The following is a 15,969-nucleotide window of genomic DNA, read 5'->3' as shown; positions in this document are numbered from 1 at the left end:
ACATAACGATATCCTCCGCGAGCCTCAACACTCATTGGACCGCACACATCGGTATGTATGATTTCCAATAAGTTGGTTGCTCGCTCCATTGTTCCGGAGAACGGAGTCTTGGTCATCTTACCCATGAGGCATGGTTCGCACGTGTCAAATGATTCGTAATCAAGAGACTCCAAAAGTCCATCTGCATGGAGCTTCTTCATGCGCTAGACACCAATGTGACCAAGGCGGCAGTGCCACAAGTATGTGGGAACATCGTTATCAACTTTACATCTTTTGGTATTCACACTATGAATATGTGTAACATCACGTTCGAGATTCATCAAAAATAAACCATTGACCAGCGGGGCATGACCATAAAACATATCTCTCAAATAAATAGAACAACCATTATTCTCGCATTTAAATGAGTAGCCATCTCGAATTAAACGAGATCCAGATACAATGTTCATGCTCAAAGCTGGCACTAAATAACAATTATTGAGGTTTAAAACTAATCCCGTGGGTAGATGCATAGGTAGCGTGCCGACGGTGATCACATCGACCTTGGAACCATTCCCGATGCGCATCGTCACCTCGTCCTTCGCCAGTCTCCGTTTATTCCGTAGTTCCTGCTTTGAGTTAGAAATATGAGCAACCGCACCGGTATCAAATACCCAGGAGCTACTACGAGTACTGGTAAGGTACACATCAATTACATGTATATCACATATACCTTTGGTGTTGCCGGCCTTCTTGTCCGCTAAGTATTTGGGGCAGTTCCGCTTCCAGTGACCACTTCCCTTGCAATAAAAGCACTCAGTTTCAGGCTTGGGTCCATTCTTTGACTTCTTCCCAGTAACTGGCTTACCGGGCGCGGCAACTCCCTTGCCGTCCTTCTTGAAGTTCTTCTTACCCTTGCCCTTCTTGAACTTAGTGGTTTTATTCACCATCAACACTTGATGTTCTTTTCTGATCTCCCCCTCCGCTGATTTCAGCATTGAATATACCTCAGGAATGGTCTTTTCCATCCCCTGCATATTGAAGTTCATCACAAAGCTCTTGTAGCTTGGTGGAAGCGACTGGAGGATTCTGTCAATGACCGCGTCATCCGGGAGATTAACTCCCAGCTGGGATAAGCAGTTGTGTAACCCAGACATTCTGAGTATGTGCTCACTAACAGAACTGTTCTCCTCCATTTTACAGCTGAAGAACTTGTCGGAGACTTCATATCTCTCGACCCGGGCATGAGCTTGGAAAACTAATTTCAGCTCCTCAAACATCTTATATGCTCCATGTTTCCCAAAACGCTTTTGGAGACCCGGTTCTAAGCTGTAAAGCATGCCGCACTGAACGAGGGAGTAATCATCAGCACGCTGCTGCCAAGCGTTCATAACGTCTTGGTTTTCTGGGATTGGTGCTTCACCTAGCGGTGCTTCTAGGACATAATCTTTCTTGGCTACTATGAGGATGATCCTCAGGTTCCGGACCCAGTCCGTATAGTTGCTGCCATCATCTTTCAGCTTGGTTTTCTCTAGGAACGCGTTGAAATTGAGGACAACGTTGGCCATTTGATCTACAAGACATAGTGTAAAGATTTAAGACTAAGTTCATGATAATTAAGTTCATCTAATCAAATTACTCAATGAACTCCCACTCAGATAGACATCCCTCTAGTCATCTAAGTGAAACATGATCCGAGTTAACTAGGCCGTGTCCGATCATCACGTGAGACGGACTAGTCAAGATCGGTGAACATCTCCATGTTGACCGTATCTTCTATACGACTCATGCTTGACCTTTCGGTCCTCCGTGTTCCGAGGCCATGTCTGTACATGCTAGGCTCGTCAAGTCAACCTAAGTGTATTGCGTGTGTTCCGAGGCCATGTCTGTACATGCTAGGCTCGTCAACACCCGTTGTATGCGAACATTAGAATCTATCACACCCGATCATCACGTGGTGCTTCGAAACAACGAACCTTGGCAACGGTGCACAGTTAGGGTGAACACTTTCTTGAAATTATCATAAGGGATCATCTTATTTACTACCATCGTTCTAAACAAATAAGATGTAAAAAAATGATAAACATCACATGCAATCAAATAGTGACATGATATGGCCAATATCATTTTGCTCCTTTGATCTCCATCTTCGGGGCACCATGATCATCTTCGTCACCGGCATGACACCATGATCTCCATCATCATGATCTCCATCATTGTGTCTTCATGAAGTCGTCACGCCAACGATTACTTCTACTTCTATGGCTAACGCGTTTAGCAACAAAGTAAAGTAATTTACATGGCGTTTATTCAATGACACGCAGGTCATGCAAAATAATAAAGACAACTCCTATGGCTCCTGCCGGTTGTCATACTCATCGACATGCAAGCCGTGATTCCTATTACAAGAATATGATCAATCTCATACATGACATATATCATTCATCACATCTTCTGGCCATATCACATCACATAGCACTTGCTGCAAAAACAAGTTAGACGTCCTCTAATAGTTGTTGCAAGTTTTTACGTGGTTTGTAGGTTTCTAGCAAGAACGTTTCTTACCTACGTATGACCACAACGTGATTTGCCAATTTCTATTTACCCTTCATAAGGACCCTTTTCATCGAATCCGTTCCGACTAAAGTAGGAGAGACAGACACCCGCTAGCCACCTTATGCAACTAGTGCATGTCAGTCGGTGGAACCTGTCTCACGTAAGCGTACGTGTAAGGTCGGTCCGGGCCGCTTCATCCTACAATGCCGCCGAAACAAGAAACGACTAGTAGCGGCAAGAAGAATTGGCAACATCAACGCCCACAACTTCTTTGTGTTCTACTCGTGCATAGTAACTACGCATAGGCCTGGCTCATGATGCCACTGTTGGGAATCGTAGCATAATTTTAAAATTTTCCTACACTCACCAAGATGCATCTATGGAGTATACTAGCAACGAGGGGAAGGGAGTGCATCTACATACCCTTGTAGATCGCGAGCGGAAGCGTTCCAATGAACGTGGATGACGGAGTCGTACTCGCCGTGATTCAAATCACCGATGACCGAGTGCCGAACGGACGGCACCTCCGCGTTCAACACACGTACGGTGCAGCGACGTCTCCTCCTTCTTGATCCAGCAAGGGGTAAGGAGAGGTTGATGGAGATCCAGCAGCACGACGGCGTGGTGGTGGATGTAGCGGGATGTCGGCAGGGCTTCGCCGAGCTTCTGCAAGAGAGAGAGGTGTAGCAGGGGAGGAGGGAGGCGCCCAAGGCTGAGATATTGCTGCCCTCCCTCCCCCCTTTATATAGGCCCCCTGGGAGGGGGGGCGCCGGGCACAACCCATCTAGAGGGGGGGGCGGCGGCCAAGGGGGGTGCCTTGCCCCCCAAGGCAAGTGGGGCGCCCCCCCCCACCCTAGGGTTTCCAACCCTAGGCGCAGGGGGAAGGCCCATGGGGGGGGCGCCCAGCCCACTAGGGGCTGGTTCCCTTCCCACTTCAGCCCACGGGGCCCTCCGGGATAGGTGGCCCCACCCGGTGGACCCCCGGGACCCTTCCGGTGGTCCCGGTACAATACCGGTAACCCCCGAAACTTTCCCGGTGGTCGAAACTTGACTCCCTATATATAATTCTTCACCTCCGGACCATTCCGGAACTCCTCGTGACGTCCGGGATCTCATCCGGGACTCCGAACAACTTTCGGGTTTCCGCATACACATATCTCTACAACCCTAGCGTCACCGAACCTTAAGTGTGTAGACCCTACGGGTTCGGGAGACATGCAGACTGTTTGAAATATGCCCTAGAGGCAATAATAAATTGTTATTATTATATTTCTTTGTTCATGGTAATTGTCTATTATTCATGCTATAATTGTATTGTCCGGAAATCGTAATACATGTGTGAATACATAGACCACAACCTGTCCCTAGTAAGCCTCTAGTTGACTAGCTCGTTGATCAACAGATAGTCATGGTTTCCTGACTATGGACATTGGATGTCATTGATAACGGGATCACATCATTAGGAGAATGATGTGATGGACAAGACCCAACTTAAGCATAGCATAAAAGATCGTGTAGTTTCGTTTGCTAGAGCTTTTCCAATGTCAAGTATCTTTTCCTTAGACCATGAGATCGTGCAACTCCCGGATACCGTAGGAGTGCTTTGGGTGTGCCAAACGTCACAACGTAACTGGCTGACTATAAAGGTGCATTACGGGTATCTCCGAAAGTGTCTGTTGGGTTGGCACGGATCGAGACTGGGATTTGTCACTCCGTGTGACGGAGAGGTATCTCTGGGCCCACTCGGTAATGCATCATCATAATGAGCTCAATGTGACTAAGGCGTTAGTCACGGGATCATGCATTGCGGTACGAGTAAAGAGACTTGCCGGTAACGAGATTGAACAAGGTATTGGGATACCGACGATCGAATCTCGGGCAAGTAACATACCGATTGACAAAGGGAATTGCATACGGATTGATTGAATCCTCGACACCGTGGTTCATCCGATGAGATCATCGTGGAGCATGTGGGAGCCAACATGGGTATCCAGATCCCGCTGTTGGTTATTGACCGGAGAGGCGTCTCGGTCATGTCTGCATGTCTCCCGAACCCGTAGGGTCTACACACTTAAGGTCCGGTGACGCTAGGGTTGTAGAGATATATGTATGCGGAAACCCGAAAGTTGTTCGGAGTCCCGGATGAGATCCCGGACGTCACGAGAGGTTCCGGAATGGTCCGGAGGTGAAGAATTATATATAGGAAGTCAAGTTTCGGCCACCGGGAGAGTTTCGGGGGTTACCGGTATTGTACCGGGACCACCGGAAGGGTCCCGAGGGTCCACCGGGTGGGGCCACCTGTCCCGGAGGGCCCCGTGGGCTGAAAGTGGAAGGGAACCAGCCCCTGGTGGGCTGGGGCGCCCCCCTTGGGCCTCCCCCCATGCGCCTAGGGTTGGAAACCCTAGGGGGGGGAGCTTCCCCCTTGCCTTGGGGGGCAAGGCAACCCCTTCCCCCTTGGCCGCCGCCCCCCCATGGAGATCCCATCTCCCAGGGCTGGCGCACCCCCCAGGGGCCTATATAAAGGGGGGAGGGAGGGCAGCAAACTACAGCCTTGGGCGCCTCCCTCCTCCCCTGCAACACCTCTCTCTCTCTCGCAGAAGCTCGGCGAAGCCCTGCCGGAGACCCGCTACATCCACCACCACGCCGTCGTGCTGTTGGATCTCCATCAACCTCTCCTCCCCCCTTGCTGGATCAAGAAGGAGGAGACATCGCTGCACCGTACGTGTGTTGAACGCGGAGGTGCCGTCCGTTCGGCACTCGGTCATCGGTGATTTGGATCACGGCGAGTACGACTCCGTCATCCACGTTCATTGGAACGCTTCCGTTCGCGATCTACAAGGGTATGTAGATGCACTCCTTTCCCCTCGTTGCTAGTAGACTCCATAGATGCATCTTGGTGAGCGTAGGAAAATTTTAAAATTATGCTACGATTCCCAACAGTGGTATAAGAGCCAGGCCTATGTGTAGTTACTATGCACGAGTAGAACACAAAGCAGCTGTGGGCGTTGAGTTTGCCAATTCTTCTTGCCGCTACTAGTCTTTTCTTGTTTCGGCGGCATTGTAGGATGAAGCGGCCCGGACCGACCTTACACGTACTCTTACGTGAGACAGGTTCCACCGACCGACATGCACAAGTTGCATAAGGTGGCAAGCGGGTGTCTGTCTCTCCTATTTTAGTCGGAACGGGTTCGATGAAAAGGGTCCTTATGAAGGGTAAATAGAAATTGGCAAATCACGTTGTGGTCATACGTAGGTAAGAAACGTTCTTGCTAGAAACCTACATACCACGTAAAAACTTGCAACAACAATTGGAGGACGTCTAACTTGTTTTTGCAGCAAGTGCTATGTGATGTGATATGGCCAGAAGATGTGATGAATGATATATGTGATGTATGAGATTGATCATATTCTTGTAATAGGAATCACGACTTACATGTCGATGATTTTGACAACCGGCAGGAGCCATAGGAGTTGTCTTTATTATTTTGTATGACCTGCGTGTCATTGAATAACGCCATGTAAATTACTTTACTTTATTGCTAAACGCGTTAGCCATAGAAGTTGAAGTAACCGATGGCGTGACAACTTCATGAAGACACAATGATGGAGATCATGATGATGGAGATCATGGTGTCATGCCGGTGACAAGGATGATCATGGTGCCCCGAAGATGGAGATCAAAGGAGCATGATGATATTGGCCATATCATGTCACTATTTGATTGCATGTGATGTTTATCATGTTTTTGCATCTTATTTGCTTAGAACGACGGTAGCAAGTAGGATGATCCCTTATAATAATTTCAAGAAAGTGTTCACCCTAACTGTGCACCGTTGCAAAGGTTCGTCGTTTCGAAGCACCACGTGATGATCGGGTGTGATAGATTCTTACGTTCGAATACAACGGGTGTTGACGAGCCTAGAATGTACAGACATGGCCTCGGAACACACGCAATACACTTAGGTTGACTTGACGAGCCTAGCATGTACAGACATGGCCTCGGAACACGGAGGACCGAAAGGTCGAGCATGAGTCGTATAGAAGATACGATCAACATGGAGATGTTCACCGATCTTGACTAGTCCGTCTCACGTGATGATCGGACACGGCCTAGTTGAACTCGGATCATGTTTCACTTAGATGACTAGAGGGATGTCTATCTGAGTGGGAGTTCATTAAATAATTTGATTAGATGAACTCAATTATCATGAACTTAGTCTAAAATCTTTACACTATGTCTTGTAGATCAAATGGCCAACGTTGTCCTCAATTTCAACGCGTTCCTAGAGAAAACCAAGCTGAAAGATGATGGCAGCAATTATACGGACTGGGTCCGAAACCTGAGGCTCATCCTCATAGTAGCCAAGAAAGATTATGTCTTAGAAGCACCGCTAGGTGATGCACCAATCCCACAGAACCAAGACGTTATGAACGCTTGGCAATCACGTGCTGATGATTACTCCCTCGTTCAGTGCGGCATGCTTTATAGCTTAGAACCGGGTCTCCAAAAGCGTTTTGAGAAACATGGAGCATATGAGATGTTCGAGGAGCTGAAACTGGTTTTTCAAGCTCAAGCCCGGGTCGAGAGATATGATGTCCCCGACAAGTTCTTCAGCTGTAAAATGGAGGAGAACAGTTCTGTTAGTGAGCACATACTCAGAATGTCTGGGTTGCACAACCGCTTGTCTCAGCTGGGAGTTAATCTCCCGGATGACGCGGTCATTGACAGAATCCTCCAGTCGCTTCCACCAAGCTACAAGAGCTTTGTGATGACCTACAATATGCAGGGGATGGAAAAGACCATTCCCGAGGTATATTCAATGCTGAAATCAGCGGAAGGGAGATCAGAAAAGAACATCAAGTGTTGATGGTGAATAAAACCACCAAGTTCAAGAAGGGCAAGGGTAAGAAGAACTTCAAGAAGGACGGCAAGGGAGTTGCCGCGCCCGGTAAACCAGTTACTGGGAAGAAGTCAAAGAATGGACCCAAGCCCGGGACTGAGTGCTTTTATTGCAAGGGAAGTGGTCACTGGAAGCGGAACTGTCCCAAATATTTAGCGGACAAGAAGAAGGCCGGCAACACCCAAGGTATATGTGATATACAAGTAATTGATGTGTACCTTACCAGTACTCGTAGTAGCTCCTGGGTATTTGATACCGGTGCGGTTGCTCATATTTGTAACTCAAAACAGGAACTACGGAATAAACGGAGACTGGCAAAGGACGAGGTGACGATGCGCGTCCGGAATGGTTCCAAGGTCGATGTGATCGCCGTCGGTACGCTACCTCTGCATCTACCCACGGGATTAGTTTTAAACCTCAATAATTGTTATTTAGTGCCAGCTTTGAGCATGAACATTGTGTCTGGATCTCGTTTAATTCGAGATGGCTACTCATTTAAATCCGAGAATAATGGTTGTTCTATTTATTTGAGAGAGATGTTTTATGGTCATGCCCCGCTGGTCAATGGTTTGTTTTTGATGAATCTCGAACGTGATGTTACACATGTTCATAGTGTGAATACCAAAAGATGTATAGTTGATAACGATGTTCCCACATACTTGTGGCACTGCCGCCTTGGTCACATTGGTGTCAAGCGCATGAAGAAGCTCCATGCAGATGGACTTTTGGAGTCTCTTGATTACGAATCATTTGACACGTGCGAACCATGCCTCATGTGTAAGATGACCAAGACTCCGTTCTCCGGAACAATGGAGCGAGCAACCAACTTATTGGAAATCATACATACCGATGTGTGTGGTCCAATGAGTGTTGAGGCTCGCGGAGGATATCGTTATGTTCTCACTCTCACTGATGATTTAAGTAGATATGGATATGTCTACCTGATGAAACACAAGTCTGAAACCTTTGAAAAGTTCAAAGAATTTCAGAGTGAGGTTGAGAATCAACGTGACAGGAGAATAAAATTCCTACGATCAGATCGTGGTGGAGAATATTTAAGTCACGAGTTTGGTGCACACTTAAGGAAATGTGGAATAGTTTCACAACTCACGCCGCCTGGAACACCTCAGAGAAATGGTGTGTCCGAACGTCGTAATCGCACTCTATTGGATATGGTGCGATCTATGATGTCTCTTACCGATTTACCGCTCTCATTTTGGGGCTATGCTTTAGAGACTGCCGCATTCACTTTAAATAGGGCTCCGTCGAAATCCGTTGAGACGACACCATATGAATTATGGTTTGGGAAGAAACCTAAGCTATCGTTTCTAAAAGTTTGGGGATGCGATGCTTATGTCAAGAAACTTCAACCTGAAAAGCTCGAACCCAAATCGGAAAAATGCGTCTTCATAGGATACCCTAAGGAAACTATGGGGTATACCTTCTACCTCAGATCCGAAGGCAAGATCTTCGTTGCCAAGAACGGGTCCTTTTTGGAGAAGGAGTTTCTCTCGAAAGAATTGAGTGGGAGGAAAGTGGAACTTGATGAGGTGATAGTCACCCCTTCCGAACCGGAAAGTAGCGCAGCCCGGGAAAATGTTCCTGTGGTGCCTACACCGACTGGGGAGGAAGTTAATGATGATGATCATGAAGCTTCGGATCAAGTTACTGAACTTCGTAGGTCCACAAGGACACGTTCCGCACCAGAGTGGTACGACAACCCTGTCCTGGAAATCATGTTCTTAGACAACGGTGAACCTTCGAACTATGAAGAAGCGATGGCGGGCCCGGATTCCGACAAATGGCTAGAAGCCATGAAATCCGAGATAGAATCCATGTATGAAAAAAAAGTATGGACTTTGACTGACTTGCCCGATGAGCGGCGAGCCATAGAAAACAAATGGATCTTTAAGAAGAAGACGGACGCAGATGGTAATGTGACCATCTACAAAGCTCGACTTGTCGCTAAGGGTTATCGACAAGTTCAAGGGGTTGACTACGATGAGACTTTCTCACCCGTAGCCAAGCTGAAGTCCGTCCGAATCATGTTAGCAATTGCCGCATACTATGATTATGAGATATGGCAGATGGACGTCAAAACGGCATTCCTTAACGGCTTCCTTAAGGAAGAGTTGTATATGATGCAGCCGGAAGGTTTTGTCGATCCTAAGAATGCTAACAAAGTATGCAAGCTCCAGCGCTCAATCTATGGGCGGGTGCAAGCATCTCGGAGTTGGAACATTCGCTTTGATGATATGATCAAAGCGTTTGGGTTTACACAAACTTATGGAGAAGCCTGTGTTTACAAGAAAGTGAGTGGGAGCTCCATAGCATTTCTCATATTATATGTGGATGACATACTATTGATGGGAAATGATATAGAATTCTTGGAAAGTATAAAGGCCTATTTGAATAAGTGTTTTTCAATGAAGGACCTTGGAGAAGCTGCTTATATATTAGGCATCAAGATCTATAGAGATAGATCAAGACGCCTCATTGGTCTTTCACAGAGTACATACCTTGACAAGATATTGAAGAAGTTCAGTATGGATCAGTCCAAGAAGGGGTTCTTTCCTGTATTGCAAGGTGTGCAATTGAGCACGGCTCAATGGCCGACCATGGCAGAAGATATAGAAGAGATGAGTGTCATCCCCTATGCCTCGGCCATAGGGTCTATTATGTATGCCATGCTGTGTACCAGACCTGATGTAAACCTTGCCGTAAGTTTGGTAGGAAGGTACCAAAGTAATCCCGGCAAGGAACACTGGACAACGGTCAAGAATATCCTGAAGTACCTGAAGAGGACTAAGGATATGTTTCTCGTTTATGGAGGTGATGAAGAGCTCGTCGTAAAGGGTTACGTCGACGCTAGTTTCGACACAGATCTGGATGACTCGAAGTCACAGACCGGATACGTGTATATTTTGAATGGAGGAGCAGTAAGCTGGTGCAGTTGCAAGCAAAGCGTCGTGGCGGGATCTACATGTGAAGCGGAGTACATGGCAGCCTCGGAGGCAGCACAGGAAGCAGTCTGGATGAAGGAGTTCATTACCGACCTAGGGGTGATTCCCAATGCGTCGGGCCCAATGACTCTCTTCTGTGACAACACTGGAGCTATTGCCCTTGTGAAGGAGCCCAGGTTTCATAGGAAGACCAGGCATATCAAGCGTCGCTTAACCTCCATTCGTGAAAGTGTTCAAAATGGATACATAGATATTTGTAAAGTACATACGGACCTGAATGTAGCAGATCCGTTGACTAAACCTCTCCCTAGGGCAAAACATGATCAACACCAGGACGCAATGGGTGTTCGATTCATCACAATGTAACTAGATTATTGACTCTAGTGCAAGTGGGAGACTGTTGGAAATATGCCCTAGAGGCAATAATAAATGGTTATTATTATATTTCTTTGTTCATGGTAATTGTCTATTATTCATGCTATAATTGTATTGTCCGGAAATCGTAATACATGTGTGAATACATAGACCACAACCTGTCCCTAGTAAGCCTCTAGTTGACTAGCTCGTTGATCAACAGATAGTCATGGTTTCCTGACTATGGACATTGGATGTCATTGATAACGGGATCACATCATTAGGAGAATGATGTGATGGACAAGACCCAACTTAAGCATAGCATAAAAGATCGTGTAGTTTCGTTTGCTAGAGCTTTTCCAATGTCAAGTATCTTTTCCTTAGACCATGAGATCGTGCAACTCCCGGATACCGTAGGAGTGCTTTGGGTGTGCCAAACGTCACAACGTAACTGGCTGACTATAAAGGTGCATTACGGGTATCTCCGAAAGTGTCTGTTGGGTTGGCACGGATCGAGACTGGGATTTGTCACTCCGTGTGACGGAGAGGTATCTCTGGGCCCACTCGGTAATGCATCATCATAATGAGCTCAATGTGACTAAGGCGTTAGTCACGGGATCATGCATTGCGGTACGAGTAAAGAGACTTGCCGGTAACGAGATTGAACAAGGTATTGGGATACCGACGATCGAATCTCGGGCAAGTAACATACCGATTGACAAAGGGAATTGCATACGGATTGATTGAATCCTCGACACCGTGGTTCATCCAATGAGATCATCGTGGAGCATGTGGGAGCCAACATGGGTATCCAGATCCCGCTGTTGGTTATTGACCTGAGAGGCGTCTCGGTCATGTCTGCATGTCTCCCGAACCCGTAGGGTCTACACACTTAAGGTCCGGTGACGCTAGGGTTGTAGAGATATATGTATGCGGAAACCCAAAAGTTGTTCGGAGTCCCGGATGAGATCCCGGACGTCACGAGAGGTTCCGGAATGGTCCGGAGGTGAAGAATTATATATAGGAAGTCAAGTTTCGGCCACCGGGAGAGTTTCGGGGGTTACCGGTATTGTACCGGGACCACCGGAAGGGTCCCGGGGGTCCACCGGGTGGGGCCACCTGTCCCGGAGGGCCCCGTGGGCCGAAAGTGGAAGGGAACCAGCCCCTAGTGGGCTGGGGCGCCCCCCTTGGGCCTCCTCCCATGCGCCTAGGGTTGGAAACCCTAGGGGGGGGGGAGCTTCCCCCTTGCCTTGGGGGGCAAGGCAACCCCTTCCCCCCTTGGCCGCCGCCCCCCCCTTGGAGATCCCATCTCCCAGGGCTGGCGCACCCCCCCAGGGGCCTATATAAAGGGGGGAGGGAGGGCAGCAAACTACAGCCTTGGGCGCCTCCCTCCTCCCCTGCAACACCTCTCTCTCTCTCGCAGAAGCTCGGCGAAGCCCTGCCGGAGACCCGCTACATCCACCACCACGCCGTCGTGCTGTTGGATCTCCATCAACCTCTCCTCCCCCCTTGCTGGATCAAGAAGGAGGAGACGTCGCTGCACCGTACGTGTGTTGAACGCGGAGGTGCCGTCCGTTCGGCACTCGGTCATCGGTGATTTGGATCACGGCGAGTACGACTCCGTCATCCACGTTCATTGGAACGCTTCCGCTCGCGATCTACAAGGGTATGTAGATGCACTCCTTTCCCCTCGTTGCTAGTAGACTCCATAGATGCATCTTGGTGAGCGTAGGAAAATTTTAAAATTATGCTACGATTCCCAACACAGACATGACCGAGACGCCTCTCCGGTCAATAACCAACATCGGGATCTGGATACCCATGTTGGCTCCCACATGTTCCACGATGATCTCATCGGATGAACCACGATGTCGAGGATTCAATCAATCCCGTATGCAATTCCCTTTGTCAATCGGTATGTTACTTGCCCGAGATTCGATCGTCGGTATCCCAATACCTTGTTCAATCTCGTTACCGGCAAGTCTCTTTACTCGTACCGCAATGCATGATCCCGTGACTAAAGCCTTAGTCACATAGAGCTCATTATGATGATGCATTACCGAGTGGACCCAGAGATACCTCTCCGTCATACGGAGTGACAAATCCCAGTCTCGATCCGTGCCAACCCAACAGATACTTTTGGAGATACCCGTAGTGCACCTTTATAGTCACCCAGTTACGTTGTGACATTTGGCATACCCAAAGTACTCCTACGGTATCCGGGAGTTGCACGATTTCATGTTCTAAGGAAAAGATGCTTGACATTGGAAAAGCTCTAGCAAACGAAACTACACGATCTTTTATGCTATGCTTAGGATTGGGTCTTGTCCATCAAAAATCATTCTCCCAATGATATGATCCCGTTATCAATGACATCCAATGCCCATAGTCAAGAAACCATGACTATGAATTGATCAACGAGCTAGTCAACTAGAGGCTTACTAGGGACACGTTGTGGTCTATGTATTCACACATGTATTACGATTTCTGGACAATACAATTATAGCATGAACAATAGACGATTACCATGAACAAAGAAATATAATAATAACCATTTATTATTGCCTCTAGGGCATATTTCCAACACTCTCTGGTTAGGCCGGACCCTCCCCGGAACCTCCGGCGCCCGGAATTCCGGCCCTGCCTGCGTGCAGCGACTTGGGCCGAGGCCCGTCTACCCTTTCGTCACTTAGACTATATATACTCTTCTCCTACCTACGTTTTAGGGTTAGCAAAGTAGTAGCTCATATGTGAGGATAGCTTTTGCTCATCCATACGGATCGTCTCCTCGAGAGTGACAGCGGCCCCTCTACGGAGAAGATCCCCTTGGATTCAAGACCCCCTTTTGGGTGGCCCCATCAAGACCTCCTCACGGAGAAGAACCGGTTACCTTTGTATCATCCTTTGTTGGACTTGGATCTTGTATCTCACCTTTGTGTTCATCGATCTAGCGCATGTGTGATCTATTCTTGTTGGTTGAGTGTTTCTCTTGTTTTCACCCGTGATTTCCCTCATGTTCTTCCGCGCGTTCTTCGTCTTCCTCGTAGGGATCCTCTCCAAATGTGAAGGATCGGCCCCTAGGGTTCCGCCCTACATCATCTTTGTATCATGAGCCACGTTGATCACGTTTTTGGAGCCCCTACCCTTTGTTTTCTAGCTTGATTTTGTTGATTTCGTCCTAAATCCGAAAATCCCCACCAAAAATAGCCCCCAAATTTTTTTGTGATGAAGTTTTGTTGGATTTGATGCGTGAATTTTGTGTGTGGCTCGTAGATCTAGCTTCCCCACCCTTCTTTTCGACCAATTTTTTTCTTTTCCCCTTCGGATTTGGGTTTTTCCTCAAGTTTTTGCGCCCAAATCCACGATCCCCAATTCTCTGTTCTTGCCAGTTTCGCGACCACCGGAACTTCCGGCCACGCCCGGACCTTCCGGCCATCCCGGAACCTCCGGACCCCGGACATTCCGTCTTGCCCAGACCTTTCGGCTTAGACAGAAAGTTCGCACATCTTCGACGATTTCCGCTACTTCGACAACTCCGTCCACGGTGCAGCGCATCTTTGCCTGTTGGGGAACGTAGCAGAAATTTAAAATTTTCTATGTATCACCAATATCAATCTATGGAGTCATCTAGCAACGAGAGAGAGGGGAGTGCATCTACATACCCTTGTAGATCGCGCGCGGAAGCGTTCAAGAGAACGGGGTTGATGGAGTCGTACTCGTCGTGATCCAAATCACCGATGATCCTAGCGCCGAACGGACGGCACCTCCGCGTTCAACACACGTACGGAGCGGGGACATCTCCTCCTTCTTGATCCAGCAAGGGGGAGGAGAAGTTGATGGAGATCCAGCAGCACGACGGCGTGGTGGTGGAAGTAGCGGTATCCCGGCAGGGCTTCGCCAAGCGCAAGCGGGGAGGAAGAGGTGTCACGGGAGGGAGGGAGGCGCCAGGGCTTGGGGTGCTGCTCCCATGTGCCTCCCCACTATATATAGGGGTGGAGGGGGCTGGTTTCTTGCCCTCCAAGTCCATTGGGGCGTTGGCAAAGGTGGGGGAAAGAAATCCCATCATTTCCCTTCCCCACCGATTGTTATCCCCCTTTTTTAGGGATCTTGATCTTATCCCTTCGGGATATGATCTTATTCCTTCTAAGGTGGGATCTTGGTGCGCCTTGACCAGGGGTGTGGGGCCTTGCCCCCACTACCCACGTTCACGTGGGCCCCCCATGCAGGTGGGCCCCACTTCGGAACCTTCTAGAACCTTCCCGGGACAATACCGAAAAATCCCGAACATTTTCCGGTGGCCAAAATAGGACTTCCCATATATAAATCTTTACCTCCGGACCATTCCGGAACTTATCGTGACGTCCGGGATCTCATCCGGGACTCCGAACAACTTTCGGGTTTCCGCATACACATATCTCTACAACTCTAGCGTCACCGAACCTTAAGTGTGTAGACCCTACGGGTTCGGGAGACATGCAGACATGACCGAGACGACTCTCCGGTCAATAACCAACAGCGGGATCTGGATACCCATGTTGGCTCCCACATGTTCCACGATGATCTCATCGGATGAACTATGATGTCGAGGATTCAATCAATCCCGTATACAATTCCCTTTGTCAATCGGTACGTTACTTGCCCGAGATTCGATCGTCGGTATCCCAATACCTTGTTCAATCTCGTTACCGGCAAGTCACTTTACTCGTACCGTAACGCATGATCCCGTGGCTAAATCCTTAGTCACATTGAGCTCATTATGATGATGCATTACCGAGTGGGCCCAGAGATACCTCTCCGTCATACGGAGTGACAAATCCCAGTCTCGATTCGTGCCAACCCAACAGACACTTTCGGAGATACCTGTAGTGCACCTTTATAGCCACCCAGTTACGTTGTGACGTTTGGTACTCCCAAAGCATTCCTACGGTATCCGGGAGTTGCACAATCTCATGGTCTAAGGAAATGATACTTGACATTAGAAAAGCTCTAGCAAACGAACTACACGATCTTGTGCTATGCTTAGGATTGGGTCTTGTCCATCACATCATTCTCCTAATGATGTGATCCCGTTATCAATGACATCCAATGTTCATGGTCAGGAAACCATAACCATCTATTGATCAACGAGCTAGTCAACTAGAGGCTTACTAGGGACATGTTGTGGTCTATGTATTCACACATGTATTACGGTTTCTAGTTAATACAATTATAGCATG

This window comes from Aegilops tauschii, chromosome 2 (assembly GCF_002575655.3).
Source record: "Aegilops tauschii subsp. strangulata cultivar AL8/78 chromosome 2, Aet v6.0, whole genome shotgun sequence".
Lineage (NCBI taxonomy): Eukaryota > Viridiplantae > Streptophyta > Magnoliopsida > Poales > Poaceae > Aegilops > Aegilops tauschii.
This window is presented reverse-complemented; position numbering follows the sequence as displayed.